Source organism: Silene latifolia, chromosome 10, assembly GCF_048544455.1.
Source record: "Silene latifolia isolate original U9 population chromosome 10, ASM4854445v1, whole genome shotgun sequence".
Taxonomy (NCBI): domain Eukaryota; kingdom Viridiplantae; phylum Streptophyta; class Magnoliopsida; order Caryophyllales; family Caryophyllaceae; genus Silene; species Silene latifolia.
In genome coordinates, this window is record NC_133535.1 from 52,975,812 (window position 1) to 52,994,605 (window position 18,794).

Sequence of the window (18,794 nt, forward strand, 5' to 3'; positions counted from 1 at the left end):
TAAATCCTTTCCCGTCCCATTTTAGGATACCCGGCCCCCCAAAAAAGGGTTCACTCGGCCCCTCTAGGGTGTCTTTTTGTCTTGGCGCCTTCGAATGACAAGAAAGGGAAAGGGTTTAGGGTTGGATTAGGGGAATCCGCGGTGGCGGTCCACCTAATCAAACCCTAAACCCTTTCCCGTTCCGTTTTAGGATACCCGGCCCCCCAAAAAAGGGTTCACTCGCCCCCTCTAGGGTGTCTTTTTGTCTTGCCGCCTTCAAATGAGAAGCAAGGGAAAGGGTTTAGGGTTTGATTATGGGGATCAGCGGTATCGGTTCGCCTAATCAAATCCTAAACCCTTTCCCGTCCCGTTTTAGGATACCCGGCCCCCCAAAAAAGGGTTCGCTCGGCCCCTCTAGGGTGTCTTTTTGTCTTGCCGCCTTCAAATGAGAAGCAAGGGAAACGGTTTTGGGTTTGATTAGGGGGATTCGCGGTAACGGTCCGTCTAATCAAACCCTAAAGCCTTTCCCGTCCCATTTTAGGATACCCGACCCCCCAAAAAAGGGTTCACTCGGCCCCTCTTGTAACACCCCCATACTCCAAGTGCCTTACCAGGACCACTCATGTATGAAGACATTACCATCTCGGTTACCCGAGGCAATGATAATAAAACAACAATGAAGAAACAACGTTTATTATAAATGATTAACGAATAGTTACAATCCTCAAAACCAAACCAAAAGTACGATACATGTTCTCAAACTGACTGTTCTAACTGAAATGTAAATAAACTAAAAGCTACAATGAAGACTCCTATCATGATGTCGTGGCATCCCGGCTATCCCAAAGACTCATCTCAATACTGCTCAATATCTGCTCACCATCCCCGAATGGATCACCGCAGTTTACAAAACAACACCGGGTCGATTAATCACACAATCAATATAAACAACAATGATAAGATAAACAGACAGACTTAATCACACACACACAAACCAACCAATTCCCATCATCTCAATACTTGACGTCCACCGGGACCCGACCCCCCCGATGGGGGACCGCACCGTACCCACCAAATCCCCGCTCCACATAGTGAGCGATAACCCCGTCCATTAATGTGCACATCCCTTCGTGGCGGGTTCCACGAAGGCGAAACTAGGGCGTGAAGCCACTCCCGCAAGTGACCCCACTCAGCCGAGGCCACGCCTCGCGAACCATCAACAACGATCACAACCACAAACACAATACAATTATTATATCAAACAACCAAATACAACACATCAACCAATATCCCATTATGGGACTAATACTGAGTAGGAAATCCTACCTGGTATGCACACAATCAGACGGTCTCTACTGCTGAGTCAAAAAGCCTCTTCTATGAACCCTCCTCCTATCATACAACACATAGAGGCTACCACATCACATACTACACATAAAACCCCCAATATCTAAATTAGGGTTTAACCAAATCAAAGGAAATACAATAAAAAGGGTACATAGATCTTACCCTCGACGCGAGGAACTCAACGGTACGAACAACGACAAGAACTGACCGTCTGAACTCCGGGAATTGCTAAGAATGCGATTAAGAAGATGAACTTGTTTGCTTTCTCTCTTAAACAGGAATTTAGGTTTTGTAAAAGTGATTTAGAATAATGACGATGAAGCTTAAATACCTTAATCGCATAATTAACAAAACCCGAGAAAACTCCCCGTAAAACCGGACACTCGATCGAGTACCCAAGGTACTCGATCGAGTACCCCCTTACTCGATCGAGTGCCCCAGCTACTCGATCGAGTACCCAATAGGTCAGAAACTATTTTATTTCGCAACTTACCCTTAATCGACAGAGTAAGGCCTACTCGATAGAGTACCCCAAGACTTATAAATACGGAGTATTACAGTCTTCCCTCCTTAAAAGGAACTTCGTCCCCGAAGTTCAAACCACTACTAAACAAAGGTACTCCCATAACATTCCCGACTCAACCATCAAACAAAATTCAACATAAAACATGATACTAACCCAACTCATCCCGACAAACATACCGACACAACATATAAAAGGGGTATAAAACTCTTAAAAACTGCTCGCGATCATCTCCTACCCCCCTAAAAGAAACAAGGTTACGTCCCCGTAACCATACATACCTGATCGAAAAAGAAAGGGTAACGCTCTTTCATAGCTTCCTCTAGCTCCCATGTAGCTTCCTCGGTCTCGTGGTTAGACCAAAGGATCTTAAGCAAAACTGTCTCACCACCCCTAGTCTTTCTAACCTTTCGGTCTAGAATCTGCTTAGGCACCTCAAGATATGATAAGGACTCATCTAGCTCTAAGCTCTCTGCCTCTAACACATGTGACGGGTCACTCACATACTTCCGCAGCTGCGATATATGAAACACATTATGCACTCTCTCTAATGCAGCTGGTAAAGCCAGACGATAAGCAACTTCCCCAACTCGCTCTAAGATCTCATAAGGCCCTATAAACTTCTGACTTAGCTTGCCTTTCTTCCCAAATCTCATAACCCCGCGCATAGGAGACACTTTCAAAAGAACCTTGTCCCCAACTTGAAACTCTATGTCCCGACGATGTAGATCTGCATAGCTCTTTTGTCGATCCTGAGCTGCTCTCATCCGTTCCCTGATCATCTTAATCTGTTCCACCATCTCATGCACCATCTCTGGTCCTAAAACCACTGCCTCAGCACTATTGTCCCAACAGATTGGACTCCTACATCTCCTCCCATACAAAGCCTCAAACGGTGCCATACCTATACTGGTGTGATAGCTGTTATTGTAAGAAAATTCTATCAAGTCCAACCTCTGCTCCCAGCTACCACCAAAATCCATCACACAAGCTCGCAACATATCCTCAAGAGTGTTGATTGTTCTCACAGGCTGCCCGTCTGTCGCAGGATGAAATGCTGTACTCATCTTCAAAGTTGTTCCCAACGATTCCTGCAACTCCTTCCAAAACCTCGATATAAACCTCGCATCTCTGTCAGACACTATGTCCTTAGGGACTCCATGTAACTTAAGCACGTTCTTTCGATAGGCCATAGCCAATTGTGCCTTAGTCCATGTATCTTTCATTGGAACAAAGTGAGCTGACTTGGTCAGACGATCCACTATCACCCAAATCATGTTGTTACCTTGTTGACTCTTCGGCAAACCCATAATGAAATCCATGGAAATGGATTCCCACTTCCACTCAGGTACCTCTAAAGACTGAATCTTACCTTGTGGTCGTCTCTGTTCCCCTTTAACTCTCTAGCATGTCAAACAACGGGACACAAACTCAGCTATCTCTTTCTTCATCCCAGGCCACCAAAACGTTTTCTTCAAATCCTTGTATAGCTTGTCTCCACCTGGATGAACTGAATATGGTGTGCAATGTGCCTCTGTCATGATAGTCTTTTTCAACTCCTCACTATTAGGAACACACCACCTACCATCAAACCTCAAACTACCATCTGTATGAATAGAAAACCGGGACACTGTCCCTTTCTCTACTCCAGCTCTCCACTCCACTATCTTAGGATCCAAAGCCTGCTTACCTCGAATATCATCATAAAACTCAAGATGAACTGTCATATCACCCATGGCATCTCCTTTCTGCATCATATGTATCCCAAAACTCGCTACCTCATCCCTCAGCCTCATCAAGGATAGAGCTGTACACAGAGAATGTACACTCTTCCTACTCAAAGCATCAGCAACAACATTGGCCTTCCCTTCATGGTAGATGATTTCCATGTCATAATCGCCAATCAGCTCCATCCACCTCCTTTGTCTCATGTTCAACTCCTTCTGCGTGAAGATGTACTTGAGACTCTTGTGATCAGAAAATACCTTAAAGATTGCTCCATAAAGGTAATGTCTCCAAATCTTGAGAGCAAACACCACTGCACCCAACTCCAGATCATGAGTAGGGTAGTTCTCCTCATAAGGCTTCAATTGCCTAGAAGCATAGGCAATCACTTTACCATTCTCGCATCAACACACATCCCACCCATTCTTTGAGGCAACTGTATAAAAACCTCAAAGTTCTCGATCCCTTCAGTAATGCTAAGACTAGAGCTGTGGTCAAACGCTCCTTTAATGTTTGGAACGCCGTCTCACAACTCTCATCCCAACGAAACCTGTTCTCTTTCCTCATCAACGCTGTCATCGGTCTAGCTATCTTGGAGAAATCCTTCACGAACCGTCTGTAGTATCCAGCTAACCCCAAGAAACTCCTAACCTCGGCAACATTCTTCGGTGCTTCCCACTTTGTCACTGCCTCAATCTTCGCCGGATCCACAGCTACCCCATCTTTAGAGATCACATGCCCCAGAAAAGCAACTTTCTCTAACCAGAACTCACACTTGGACAGCTTAGCATACAACTCATGATCCCTCAAAGTCTGCAACACGATCCTCAAATGCTCCTCGTGCTCCTCCTTAGTCTTAGAGTAGACTAAGATATCATCGATAAACACCACTACAAACTGGTCCAAGAACTGTCTGAAGATTCTGTTCATCAAATCCATAAACACTGCCGGCGCATTAGACAACCCAAACGGCATCACCACATACTCATAATGGCCATACCTTGACGTGAAAGCTGTCTTTGGTATGTCCACCTCTCTAATCTTCACCTGATGGTACCCCGACCTCAAATCAATCTTAGAAAAGACTGTTACACCACTCAACTGATCAAACAGGTCATCTATCCTTGGCAAAGGATACTTGTTCTTTATCGTCACACGGTTCAGCTCCCTGTAATCTATGCATAACCTCAAACTCCCATCTTTCTTCTTCACGAAAAGAACTGGTGCTCCCCACGGCGATACACTTGGTCTAATGTACCCCTTCTCTATCAGATCATCTAACTGCTTCCTAAGCTCCTCCATCTCCTTAGGACCCATACGGTACGGTGCCTTAGAGATTGGCCCCGTCCCTGGCTTCAACTCAACGGTGAAATCTATCTCCCTCTTCGGTGGTAACCCCGGAATCTCCTCTGGAAAAACATCTGCAAACTCTCCCACCACTGGTATCTCATCAACTGTCGGACTCTCTATCCGGTCATCTCTCACATGGCACAAGATTAAAGGACATCCCTTCCTCAGATAAGACTTCAAGGTAACAAATTGCAATCAACTTAACTTTGGGTTTGACTAGAAACCCACGATAAGACACACTAACACCCTTAGGACCTCTTAAAGACACTTTCTTTTGATGACAGTCTATCTTAGCTTTATACTTTCCTAACCAATCCATCCCGACTATCATCTCAAAACCGTTAAAAGGAAACTCTAGCAAGTCTACAGGGAAATCAACTTGCCCAACTATCAAAGATACATCTCTGAACAATCTCCCACACGATACAGACTCACCCGAAGGTAAGAAAACTTGCTCACTAATAGACTCATATACTCTCAAACCCAACTGTTTGACATGACTCGAAGACACAAACGACTGAGAAGCCCCCGAATCAAACAAAACAAAGGTAGGAATACCATTAACAAGGAATGTACCGGTGATAACGTGCGCATCTTCCTCAGCTGCTTTCTTCTCCATCATAAATAACTTGCCACTGGTCTTCTGCCCACCTCCCTGGACAGTACTGGCTGAGGTGGTCGGCTTAGCACCCGACCCTTGATTGTTGTCGTTGCTCGCTGGTGGTTTCTGATAAGAATTACCGCCGTTGCGGTTGCCTCCACTCTGGTAACTCTGACTTCCCCGGTTTGGCCATGATCCAGCCGGTCTGTTGCTCGCGAAGTGATACGTGCATTTTATATAGTCTTTTTAGCCTATTTTATGCACGTATTTCTATGCTTTTATCGTGGTTTTATGCTACGAAATGCCCCGAATTGCATACTTTGGAAGTTCTTGTCTTATTTGCAGGAATGAGCCATAAAGTAGCGAAATCAAGTCATTTACCGTCCGTTTTGCATGCATTTGAAGGAAGAGATAATTTGGAGCGGGAAATATTGCTGTCTTGGGATGCGTGAAGCTATTTCGGGAGCTAAGAGGACAAGTCAAAGACCAAACTACAAGACCAACACGAGCTGGAACCAGGAACCACTCAATCGAGCAGTTTCTCCTGTTCGATCGAGTGGCCAACTGTTCGATCGAGTGGCCAACTGTTCGATCGAGTGGCCAACTGTTCGATCGAGCAGTTTCTCTTGGTCGATCGAGTAAACAGACGCAGGAACTGTTCGATCGAGTGACTTAACTGTTCGATCGAGCAGTTACAAGCTATTGGGCCTCTATTCACGTGAAGTTTAGATTAGGTTTTATGTTTTGAGGTTATATATAAATCAAAGGGGATCAATATACGGGACTGCTTCCTCTCTTCTTCCCCGGCTCTCTTATCATTTTTCTCATATACTGTTACTTTTGTTCTACTTTGTTTTCCGGATCATTTATATCAGTAATTTCTTCTCTCCATTCTCTCTTTTTATTTAATGTTTATTATTCCCTCTCCCTCTTTATTTATTGTTCTTATTTACTCCATGTCTAGCTAATTTCCTTAGTATGTTAGGATTAGGGAAGCCGTGGTAGCAATGTTTTAACTGACTTATATAGATTAGTCTTGCGATAGGAATTGTATTAGGCAATTTAATTGTTATCCGGTCGAATGAATGCATGCAGGAGACCATAAATTTAGTTAACCCCGACCTAGATCGAAAGATTGGAAGGGAAGGCTTGCTTAGTTACAATAGGGTATTGCAGTGAGGGCGAAAGTTAAGCTGTTTACGCTCTAGGGCGGTTTAAGGACCGAAAAGTGACGACCATAGCTCTTCTTATCAATAGTTTAATCACCTCAGTATTCCCGATAGTATAAGATCTGATAGCTGCCACGGTAGACCGACTCCTAGCATACTCCCTTTTCTTCTGTTAATTTCTTTTTTTTTTATTTCCCTTGCTTTAGTCTTTAGTTTAGTTAACACAATCAATTCAGTCCCCATCGTGACATTAGACAGATGAATAGACAAATAGATAGTACACCGCCTCCCTGTGGAGATCGACCCTACTTACCGCTGACTTCTGTTAGTAGTACTTAGGTATTTTATTTTTGGTACGAAACGACAGTATCAAATTTTGGCGCCGTTGCCGGGGAGGCAATCTATTTATTTATTTGTTTAAATTTTATCTGTTTTTAGCCTCAGGGGATTTTTCCCTTGAGGTCGTTCTGATCTTTTTCCTCGAGTCTTTGTTTTGATAGGCCTTACAAGTACTACCTAGACAGTTCTAGGTGAAAGACAGTCAAAGGGAAGGCTTGAGTACCTTTGACCCATCACCGATGTCCCATTATATGGAACAGCCGGTGATCCGCTGCGGGAGATGTGGTCCTGCTGAGCACAATGCAGCTGCAGTTGTGCCGCCACATCCACCCTATCAATGGCCACCGCAACAAGACCCTCTAGATATACAAGAAGAAGAAATTGCGGAGCTGAAATCTTATTTGGAGACACTTGCATCTCAAGTGCAAGCTCAACAAGATTTTAATAGACAATTCCACGCTCAATTCCTTGAGCTCGAGTCTGTAGTTGCTCAGATAGCAGCTGAGATGGAGCTAGAAGAGATCGCGGAGTGGACATATTCAGTGGTGACGCTTGTATCACAAATGCAAGAGAGAAGCAAAAATATGGACGCTCGATTCCGTGAGCTCGAGTCTGTAGTTGCTCGATTAGCAATGAGATGCAAGAAGAAGAGGTATACCTTGCTGAGAGCGGTTTCTCCCCTGAGAAAACCGTGTTGCCCAATGCTGAGGATGACCTCTATGACTCGGATGACGAGTTCCTATCATATTTCACTGTCCCACGCGAAGATTTCAGCCCTATACAGGAGTAATCACTCGATCGAGTGACTAATACTAGTCGATCGAGTGATTTTCCAGGAGAAACAGCTCGATCGAGAGAAATTGCTGCTCGATCGAGTGGAATTCAGGAGGAAGTTGGTCGATCGAGTGACTATCCTACTCGATCGACTGACTTGGCCATTGGGAGCATTGATGCGTTACTTGGGGTCGTTTTAGACGATAATTTTGATGATAGTAACGGATACGGTGAGTCCCCCTTATTCAAAGCCGAGCTGGATGCGCTTGAGGCTGAGATTTACGGGACGAATTCTACTGAGGGCGACGAAAGGACAGCTGAGTCGGTATTTGCTCCTAGCACGGATGAGGTATTACATTCCTTTGTCAGTGATTCCGTCGTTGAGAGCAACCAACCTGAGGTAGTAAATGGTAATTTTATTATTGATTGTATACTGCCTCGTCTGATTCATGCTTTTCCTTTTAATGTTTTACCCCCTCCCATGTGGACGAATAAATTAGCAATTATTCACCATCCTTGTCGTCTCAATTTTGTCAATCTGAATAAATACCCTACTTTATTGACAATTGCTCCCGCGCTCCTATATTTCGTGGATAAATTTAGGAGCGCCCATAGGAAATTTGTTAGACTTAAACGGTTTTACATTTTAATTTCCTATTCTGTTATTCCACTTTGGTGCTACTTATGCTTTTTTGTAGCACATGCGCAGCTATTTGACAGGTTGCTGCGCGCTTTGAGCTGTTTTGATTATGATTAATTAGAGAGCTCGAAGAAAAAGAAGGTCGAGCTGGGACCTGACTGAAGCTAGCGCTACCCGGGAGGCAACCCGACGATTTTATTTTGCTTTTTATTCAATTTCAGTTGTAATAAATGGTTTTATACCATAGACTATCTCAGTACGCTTGTCTTGTTAGTTTGTGGGCTGTTTTCATTTGCATTTTGCAGGAACACGCTGGAAATTACTCGATCGAGTAGTTTTTCTACTCGATCGAGCACTTTAGCTGATGGATTCACTCGATCGAGTGAAATACCTACTCGATCGACCACCTGCAGAATAGAGAACTACTCGATCGACTGCCTTTCCTTTCGATCGAGCAGTTTTTGGATGCCCATTCACTCGTTTGACTTGGATTAACTTCCTGAGACGGTTTTCCGGGCCTTTAGCAACCTCCCATTTCATGGTCGGTTTGGGGAGGTCCCTTATTTCGCGTATCTTGTGAGTTTTCCGTATTTATTCTCTTTCTCCTCTAGTTTGCATTTCCTTTCCATGTTTTGGTACAATGGGGGCATTGTACGGTTTGGTTTGGGGAGGTTATGCATTCATATCTGTGTCTGCATATTGTTTTTATTGCATTTCAGTTATCACATTTAACTTATGTTTGCATTGTTGTTTATTTTCGTTAAAATTCAAAAAATTCAATAAAAATCAGAAAATTGTTAAAAATTCAAAAATTTTCACGTTTATTTTAGCATATAGGTTGAGTCGGAACGGTAGATTTCAATGATGAAATTGCACTGCAACTGTCTTTTTGCTTAAGCCTTGCAATAAACTGTTATCTTTTAGCTTTGTCTGATTGCATAATCTACGAGTTAATGTTTAATTTAGCTGAACATATAGACTTGACCTGAAATTTTGGCAACCTACTTATAAATTCTAAGGAATTAGAGCCGTATAAACTGGTGTCATTTGTGACCGGTTTCATGTAGGATTGTGAGTAGTTACTCCTTGCATAACATGTTCATCAATTTGCACATATATGAAATTCAATTGCTTTTTGCCGTCATACATTCGGGTTAGTGGTTGGTGTCACATGCAGGGAGGTGCTTACATTTTCCCTTTCTTTCATTTTTACCCATTAAACTCCACATTAGCCAAATTTGCCTGTTGACCCTTAGCTACATCCAAATTTAGCCTGCCTTGTCAAGCTAGTTTAGATTGTTTTGCGGTATATTGTCTATTGTATCAAGTTTGGCTCATATCATATTGATTTGGAGTTGGTAATTTATGAAGAAAAGGAGGTTGATGAGAAAAAAAAAACGTGAAAAAGAAATAGGAAAAAAAAAAGAAAACGAAAAAAAAATAAGTTGAAAATAAATAAAGAAAAGAAGAAGAAACCGAAGAAAAAAATAGAAAAAGAAAAGAAAAATGAGAAAAAAAATGGTTGACGGTTTCTGCTCCTATGTTCTATCTTATATCATTTGAGGAGTGTTTGCAGTCTGGTTTGGTGGGATTTTATGCCAACTGAAGGGCATGTGCTTAATTTCAAAATTGAGTTGGAAATGGATATGTCTCATATGGTTCTGTTTAGGTACTAGCTTGATCACCTATACCTCCACATTCCCATAACATGTTTTGCCTTTTCTTACCCATTGCCTCACTTTACCATATTTTTGTAAGCCCTCGGCTGTGACAGGACCTCGTTTGGTTGGAATGTGTGTACGGTAGCTATAATTGTCTATCATATTAGTTGCATACATGTTTATGTGGGTCGTAGTCTAGGTGAGCGACTATTTTTCTTCTTCCCTCTTACATTCATTTGCTTACCCTTTGCTTCATGAGAGAAGAGTGACCCGTGAGAGTCCATTATTAAAGGTCTTGCAAGGTCGACGGTTCAGCTACTTTTATAAACATCTTATAACTCGTTTGCATTTGACTGTCTTGCTATAAGTGTTAGTTTGCTTGCATTAAATTGGTTTAAGTGGGCATTTGTAGCTAGCTCTGAGTTATCTTTTCCGTTCCTTTAGTTGCATTTAGTTTACTCGGGGACGAGTAAAGGTTTGGTTTGGGGAGATTTGATACGTGCATTTTATATAGTCTTTTTAGCCTATTTTATGCACGTATTTCTATGCTTTTATCGTGGTTTTATGCTACGAAATGCCCCGAATTGCATACTTTGGAAGTTCTTGTCTTATTTGCAGGAATGAGCCATAAAGTAGCGAAATCAAGTCATTTACCGTCCGTTTTGCATGCATTTGGAGGAAGAGATAATTTGGAGCGGGAAATATTGCTGTCTTGGGATGCGTGAAGCTATTTCAGGAGCTAAGAGGACAAGTCAAAGACCAAACTACAAGACCAACACGAGCTGGAACCAGGAACCACTCGATCGAGCAGTTTCTCCTGTTCGATCGAGTGGCCAACTGTTCGATCGAGTGGCCAACTATTCGATCGAGTGGCCAACTGTTCGATCGAGTGGCCAACTGTTCGATCGAGTGGCCAACTGTTCGATCGAGCAGTTTCTCTTGGTCGATCGAGTAAACAGACGCAGGAACTGTTCGATCGAGTGACTTAACCGTTCGATCGAGCGATTCTACAAGCTATTGGGCCTCTATTCACGTGAAGTTTAGATTAGGTTTTATGTTTTGAGGTTATATATAAATCAAAGGGGATCAATATACGGGGCTGCTTCCTCTCTTCTTCCCGCTCTCTTATCATTTTTCTCATATCTTTTACTTTTGTTCTAGTTTGTTTTCCGGATCATTTATATCAGTAATTTCTTCTCTCCTTTCTCTCTTTTTATTTAATGTTTATTATTCCCTCTCCCTCTTTATTTATTGTTCTTATTTACTCCATGTCTAGCTAATTTCCTTAGTATGTTAGGATTAGGGAAGCCGTGGTAGCAATGTTTTAACTGACTTATATAGATTAGTCTTGCGATAGGAATTGTATTAGGCAATTTAATTGTTATCCGGTCGAATGAATGCATGCAGGAGACCATAAATTTAGTTAACCCCGACCTAGATCGAAAGATTGGAAGGGAAGGCTTGCTTAGTTACAATAGGGTATTGCAGTGAGGGCGAAAGTTAAGTGTTTTTACGCTCTAGGGGCGGTTTAAGGACCGAAAGGTGACGACCATAGCTCTTCTTATCAATAGTTTAATCACCTCAGTATTCCCGATAGTATAAGATCTGATAGCTGCCACGGTAGACCGACTCCTAGCATACTCCCTTTTCTTCTGTTAATTTCTTTTTTTTTTTATTTCCCTTGCTTTAGTCTTTAGTTTAGTTAACACAATCAATTCAGTCCCCATCGTGACATTAGACAGATAAATAGACAAATAGATAGTACACCGCCTCCCTGTGGAGATCGACCCTACTTACCGCTGACTTCTGTTAGTAGTACTTAGGTATTTTATTTTTGGTACGAAACGACAGTATCACGAAGCTCTGCGCAGGTCTCTGGAAAGATCCCGGTGCGCTTGTGCACTCATGTCTCTTGTGGCCTACACCACCACAGCTATAGCAGGTCACTCCCCAACTATTACTCACACTTCCACGGCCACGCCCAAAGGAAGCCCCAAAGACTCAACCCACCCGAGAAGAAAATCCCTTAGACTGATTATGGTTTCCTTTCTTGTGATTCGATTGGCCACCACCCTCGCTCTCAGACTTCCTCTTCTCACCACCTAACCTCTCCTGAGCTATCTCCACCAACCTCTCAGCTCTCCCAGCCCTCTCATAACCTTCCTTAACATCAGTAAGGACTCCCACGGGTAACTTATCCATAATCTTAGGGGTCAACCCCCTCTCAAACCTCAATGCCAGATTCTCCTCACTCAAACCCATATCCTCAGCATACCTAGACTTCTCATTGAACAGCCTGTAGTACTCAGCCACAGACATCTCAGCAGTCATCTTAAAACCATCAAACTCTTCCCTCAACTTACTCCTCACATGTTCCGGTACAAACTCCTTCCTCACAGCCCTACGAAACTCCTCCCAAGGTATAGCAGGTAAGCCTTGGTTTGTATATATCTCCTTAGCACTCACCTTCACTGAATCCCACCACTTGCCAGCTGCCTCCCTCAGATAGAACGCAGCCTGTTCCACTCTCATCTCATCAGGACAGTGAACCAAGTCTAATATGTTCTCCATCTCTCTCATCCAACTATCAAGAAGGTTAGGCTCCCCAACTCCCTTGTACTCTTTCGGGTTAAACCTCGCTATATAGAGGCTGATTTTTGAGTGATCAACCTCCTTCTCCTTATCCTTATTCTTATCCTCATTCACTTTCTTTAGGGTCTCAGTAAGAGCATCCTGGTGCTCTAACATCTTAACGATGTCATCCATGGTCATAAGCTCAGCTCTCGCATACAAAGCAGTCTTCTTGGGCGGCATCTTGAAACTATACATATATAAGAAAGGGTAGATATGAACACACGTACTAAACTTCAAAACACGAAAACACGCCACCCAGGACCTACTCGATCGAGTTCCCAAACACACTCGATCGAGTAACGGGCTACTCGATCGAGTGCCCAACATACTCGATCGAGTACCCAAACATCAGACCCTAACAGACCTTCTGATCTCTTACCTACTCGACCGAGTAGCTAGACTACTCGATTGAGTGACCCCCTACTCGATCGAGTACCCCTAGTTACTCGATCGAGTACCCAAAAACACGATTCTGGACTCAAAATCGTCAAAAACCCACCCGAACGAGTCAGTCCCACTCGATCGAGTCATGCCAATCTTAAAAGCTACCCGCATGCTACGTCATATGCTAACATGCAAAACTTTATAAACCACATTATATCATAATAAACATGCTACGCATCTTTTCTACTATCTACGAGATCATTTCATCATGTTATTAAATACCACATTGTAAATCATCCAACTTGTTATCATCTCATCAACAAGTTCCCACATATCACCATTTTCTTTCACATGCTCAACTTTCTACTTCAACACCCAACAATTAACACATTTCATCACATTCTTACACAAGTTAACCAAACACACATACGACTCGACAAACACTTCCCCCATGTGACCGGTTCAAAGTTGTAGGGCGACCCCTGCGACTTTAGGACGTCTCCCAAGCCTTTGCACTAGCTCCTACAACTTTTACCCCGGGTTCATTTTAATTGACTCCCTATGTTCATTAGATTCATTGGTTACAGGTTTTAGGATCGTCGCTCTGATACCATTTGTAACACCCCCATACTCCAAGTGCCTTACCAGGACCACTCATGTATGAAGACATTACCATCTCGGTTACCCGAGGCAATGATAATCAAATAACAATGAAGAAACAACGTTTATTATAAATGATTAACGAATAGTTACAATCCTCAAAACCAAACCAAAAGTACGATACATGTTCTCAAACCGATCGTTCTAATCGAAATGTAAATAAACTAAAAGCTACGAATGAAGACTCCTATCATCATGTCGTGGCATCCCAGCTATCCCAGTACTCATCTCAATACCTGCTCAATATCTGCTCACCATCCCCGAATGGATCACCGCAGGTTTACAAAACAACACCGGGGTCAGTACTAATCACACAATCAATATAAACAACAATGATAAGATAAACAGACAGCTTAACTGTCACACACACACACACAACCAACCAATTCCCATCATCTCAATACTGATTGTCCACTTGGACCCACCACCCCAATGGGGGGCAGCCGTACCCACAAATCCCCGCTCCACATAGTGAGCGATAACCCTGTCCATTAATGTGCACATCCCTTCGTGGCGGGTTCCACGGAATAAACTAGGGCGTGAAGCCACTCCCGCAAGTGACCCCACTCAGCCGAGGCCACGCCTCACGAACCATCAACAACGATCACAACCACAAACACAGTACAATTATTATATCAAACAACCAAATACAACACATCAACCAATATCCCATTATGGGACTAATACTGAGTAGGAAATCCTACCTGGTATGCACACAATCAGACGGTCTCTACTACTGAGTCAAAAGCCTCTTCTATGAACCCTCCTCCTATCATACAACACATAGAGGCTACTACATCACATACTACACATAAAACCCCCAATCTCTAAATTGGGGTTTAACCAAATCAAAGGAAATACAATAAAAAGGGTACATAGATCTTACCCTCGACGCGAGGAACTCAACGGTACGAACAACGACAAGAACTGACCGTCTGAACTCCGGGAATTGCTAAGAATGCGATTAAGAAGATGAACTTATTTGCTTTCTATCTTAAACAGGAATTTAGGTTTTGTAAAAGTGATTTAGAATAATGACGATGAAGCTTAAATACCTTAATCGCATAATTAACAAAACCCGAGAAAACTCCCCGTAAAACCGGACACTCGATCGAGTACCCAAGGTACTCGATCGAGTACCCCCTACCTCGATCGAGTGCCCCAGCTACTCGATCGAGTACCCAACAGGTCAGAAACTATTTTATTTCGCAACTTACCCTTACTCGACAGAGTAAGGCCTACTCGATAGAGTACCCCAAGACATATAAATAAAGAGTATTACACCTCTAGGGTGTCTTTTTGTCTTGCCGCCTTCGAATGACAAGCAAGGGAAAGGGTTTAGGGTTTGATTAGGTGGACCGCTACCGCGGATCCGTCTAATCAAACCCTAAACCCTTTCCCGTCCCATTTTAGGAAACCCGGCCCCCCCCAAAAAAGGGTTCACTCGGCCCCTATAGGGTGTCTTTTTGTCTTGCCGCCTTCGAATGACAAGCAAGGGAAGGGGTTTAGGGTTGGATTAGGGGAATCCGCGGTAGCGGTCCGCCTAATCAAACCCTAAACCCTTTCACGTCCCGTTTTAGGATACCCGGTCCCCCAAAAACGGGTTTACTCGGCGCCTCTAGGGTGTCTTTTTGTCTTAACGCCTTCAAATGAAAAGCAAGGGAAAGGGTTTAGGGTTTTATTAGGGGGATCAGCGGTAGCGGTCCGCCTAATCAAACCCTAAACCCTTTCCCCTCCCATTTTAGGATACCCGCCCCCCCCAAAAAGGGTTCACTCGGCCCCTCTAGAGTGTCTTTTTCTGTTGCCGCCATCAAATAAGAAGCAAGGGAAAGGGTTTAAGGTTTAATTAAGAGGATCCGCGGTAGCGATCCGCTTAATCAAACCCTAAACCTTTTCCCGTCCCATTTTAGGATACCCGGCCCCCCAAAAACGGGTTGACTCGGCCCCTCTAGGGTGTCTTTTTGTCTTGCCGCCTTCAAATGAGAAGCAAGGGAAAGGGTTTAGGGTTTGATTAGGGGATCCGCGGTAACGGTCCGCATAATCAAACCCTAAACCCTTTCCCTTCCCGTTTTAGGATACCCATGCCCTCCAGAAAAGGGTTCACTCGCCCCCACTAGGGTGTCTTTTTATCTTGCCGCCTTCAAATGAGAAGCAAGGGAAAGGGTATAGGGTTTGATTAGGGGGATCCGCTGTAGCGGTCCGCCTAATCAAACCCTAAACCCTTTCCGGTCCCGTTTTACGATACCCATGCCCCCCAAAAAGGGTTCACTCGCCCCCACTAGGGTGTCTTTTTGTCTTGCCGCCTTCAAATGAGAAGCAAGGGAAAGGGTATAGGGTTTGATTAGGGGGATCCGCGGTAGCGGTACGCCTAATCAAACCCTAAACCCTTTCCCGTCCCGTTTTAGGATACCCGGTCCCCCAAAAAAGGGTTCACTCGGCCCCTTTAAGGCGTCTTTTTATCTTGCCGCCTTCAAATGAGATGCAAGGGAAAGGGTTTAGGGTTTGATTAGGGGGATTTGCGGTAGCGGTCCGCCTAATCAAACCCTAAACCCTTTCCCGTCCCATTTTAGGATACCCGGTCCCCCAAAAAAGGGTTTACTCGGCCCCTCTAGGGTGTCTTTTTGTCTTGCCACCTTTGATTGAGAAGTAAGGGTTTAGGGTTTGATTAGGGGGATCTGCGGTAACAGTCCGCCTAATCAAACCCTAAACCCTTTCCCGTCCCGTTTTAGGATACCCGGCCCACCAAAAAAGGGTACACTCGCCCCCTCTAGGGTGTCTTTTTGTCTTGCCGCCTTCAAATGAGAAGCAAGGGAAAGGGTTTAGGGTTTTATTAGGGGGATCCTCGGTAGCGGTCCGCCTAATCAAACCCTAAACCCAATCCCCTCCCGTTTTAGGATACCCAGCCCCCCAAAAAAGGGTTCACTCGGCCCCTCTAGGGTGTCTTTTTGCTTGCCGCCTTCAAAAGAGAAGCAAGGGAAAGGGTTTAGGGTTTGATTAGGGGGATCCGCGGTACCAGTCCGCCTAATCAAACCCTAAACCTTTTCCCGTCCCATTTTGGGATACCCGGCCCCCTAAAAAAAGGTTCACTCGGCCCCTCTAGGGTGTGTTTTTGTCTTGCCGCCTTCAAATGAGAAGCAAGGGAAAGGGTTTAGGGTTTTATTAGGAGGATCCGCGGTAGCGATCAGCCTAATAAAACCCTAAACCCTATCCCCTCCCGTTTTAGGATACCCGGCCCCCCAAAAAAGGGTTCACTCGGCCCCTCTAGTGTGTCTTTTTGTCTTGCCGCCTTCAAATGAGAAGCAAGGGAAAGGGTTTAGGGTTTGATTAGGAGGATCCGCGGTAGCGGCCCGCCTAATAAAACCCTAAACCTTTTTCCGTCCCGTTTTAGGATACCCGGCCCCCCAAAAAAGGGTTCACTCGGCCCCTCTAGTGTGTCTTTTTGTCTTGCCGCCTTCAAATGAGAAGCAAGGGAAAGGGTTTAGGGTTTGATTAGGGGGATCCATGGTTGCGGTCCGCCTAATCAAACCCTGAACCCTTTCCCGTCCCGTTTTAGGATACCCGGTCCCCCCAAAAGGGTTCACACCACCCCTCTAGGGTGTGTTTTTGTCTTGCCACCTTCAAATGAGAAGCAAGGGAAAGGGTTTTGGGTTGGATTGGGGGGATCCGTGGTAGCGGTCTGCCGAATCAAACCCTAAACCCTTTCCCGTCCCGCTTTAGGATACCCGGTCCCCCCAAAAAGGGTTCACTCGGCCCCTCTAGGGTGTCTTTTTGTCTTGCCGCCTTCAAATGAGAAGCAAGGGTCCGCCTAATCAAACTCTAAACCATTTCCCGTCCCGTTTTAGGATACCCGCCCCCCCAAAAAAGGTTTCACTCGGCCCCTCTAGGGTGTCTTTTTGTCTTGCCGCCTTCAAATTAGAAGCAAGGGAAAGGGTTTAGGGTTTGATTAGGGGGATCCGTGGTAGCGGTCCGCTTAATCAAACCCTAAACCTTTTCCCGTCCCGTTTTAGGATACCCGGTCCCCCCAAAAGGGTTCACTCCGCCCCACTAGGGTGTGTTTTTGTCTTGCCACCTTCAAATGAGAAGCAAGGGAAAGGGTTTTGGGTTTGAGTAGGGGGATCCGCGGTAGCGGTACGCCTAATCAAACCCTAAACCCCTTCCCGTCCCGTTTTAGGATACCCGGTCCCCCCAAAAATGGTTCACTCCGCCTCTCTAGGGTGTGTTTTTTTCTTGCCACCTTCAAATGAGAAGTAAGGGAAAGGGTTTTGGGTTGTATTAGGGGGATTCGCGGTAGCGGTCCGCCTAATCGAAACCTAAACCCTTTTTCGTCCCGTTTTAGGATACCTGGTCCCCGCAAAAAGGGTTCACTCGGCCCCTCTAGGGTGTCTTTTTGTCTTTCCGCCTTCGAATGAGAAGCAAGAGAAAGTGTTTAGGGTTTGATTAGGGTGATCCACGGTAGCGGTCCGCCTACTCAAACCCTAAACCCTTACCCGTCCCCTTTTAGGATACCCAGTCCCTCCAAAAAGGGTTCACTCCGCCCCTCTAGGGTGTGTTTTTGTCTTGCCACCTTCAAATGAGAAGTAAGGGAAAGGGTTTTGGGTTGGATTAGGGGCATCCGCGGTAGTGGTCCGCCTAATAAAACCCTAAACCCTTTACCGTACCGTTTTAGGATACCCGGTGTCCCCCAAAAGGGTTCACTCGACCCCTCTAGGGTGTCTTTTTGTCTTTCCGCCTTCGAATGAGAAGCAAGGGAAAGTGTTTAGGGTTTGATTAAGGGGATCCACGGTAGCGGTCCGCCTAATCCAACCCTAAACCCTTTCCCGTCCCATTTTAGGATACCCGGCCCCCCAAAAAAGGGTTCACTCGGCCCCTCTAGTGTGTCTTTTTTTCTTGCCGCCTTCAAATGAGAAGCAAGGGAAAGGGTTTAGGGTTTGATTAGGGGGATCTATGGTTGCGGTCCGCCTAATCAAACCCTAAACCCTTTCCCGTCCCGTTTTAGGATACCCGGTCC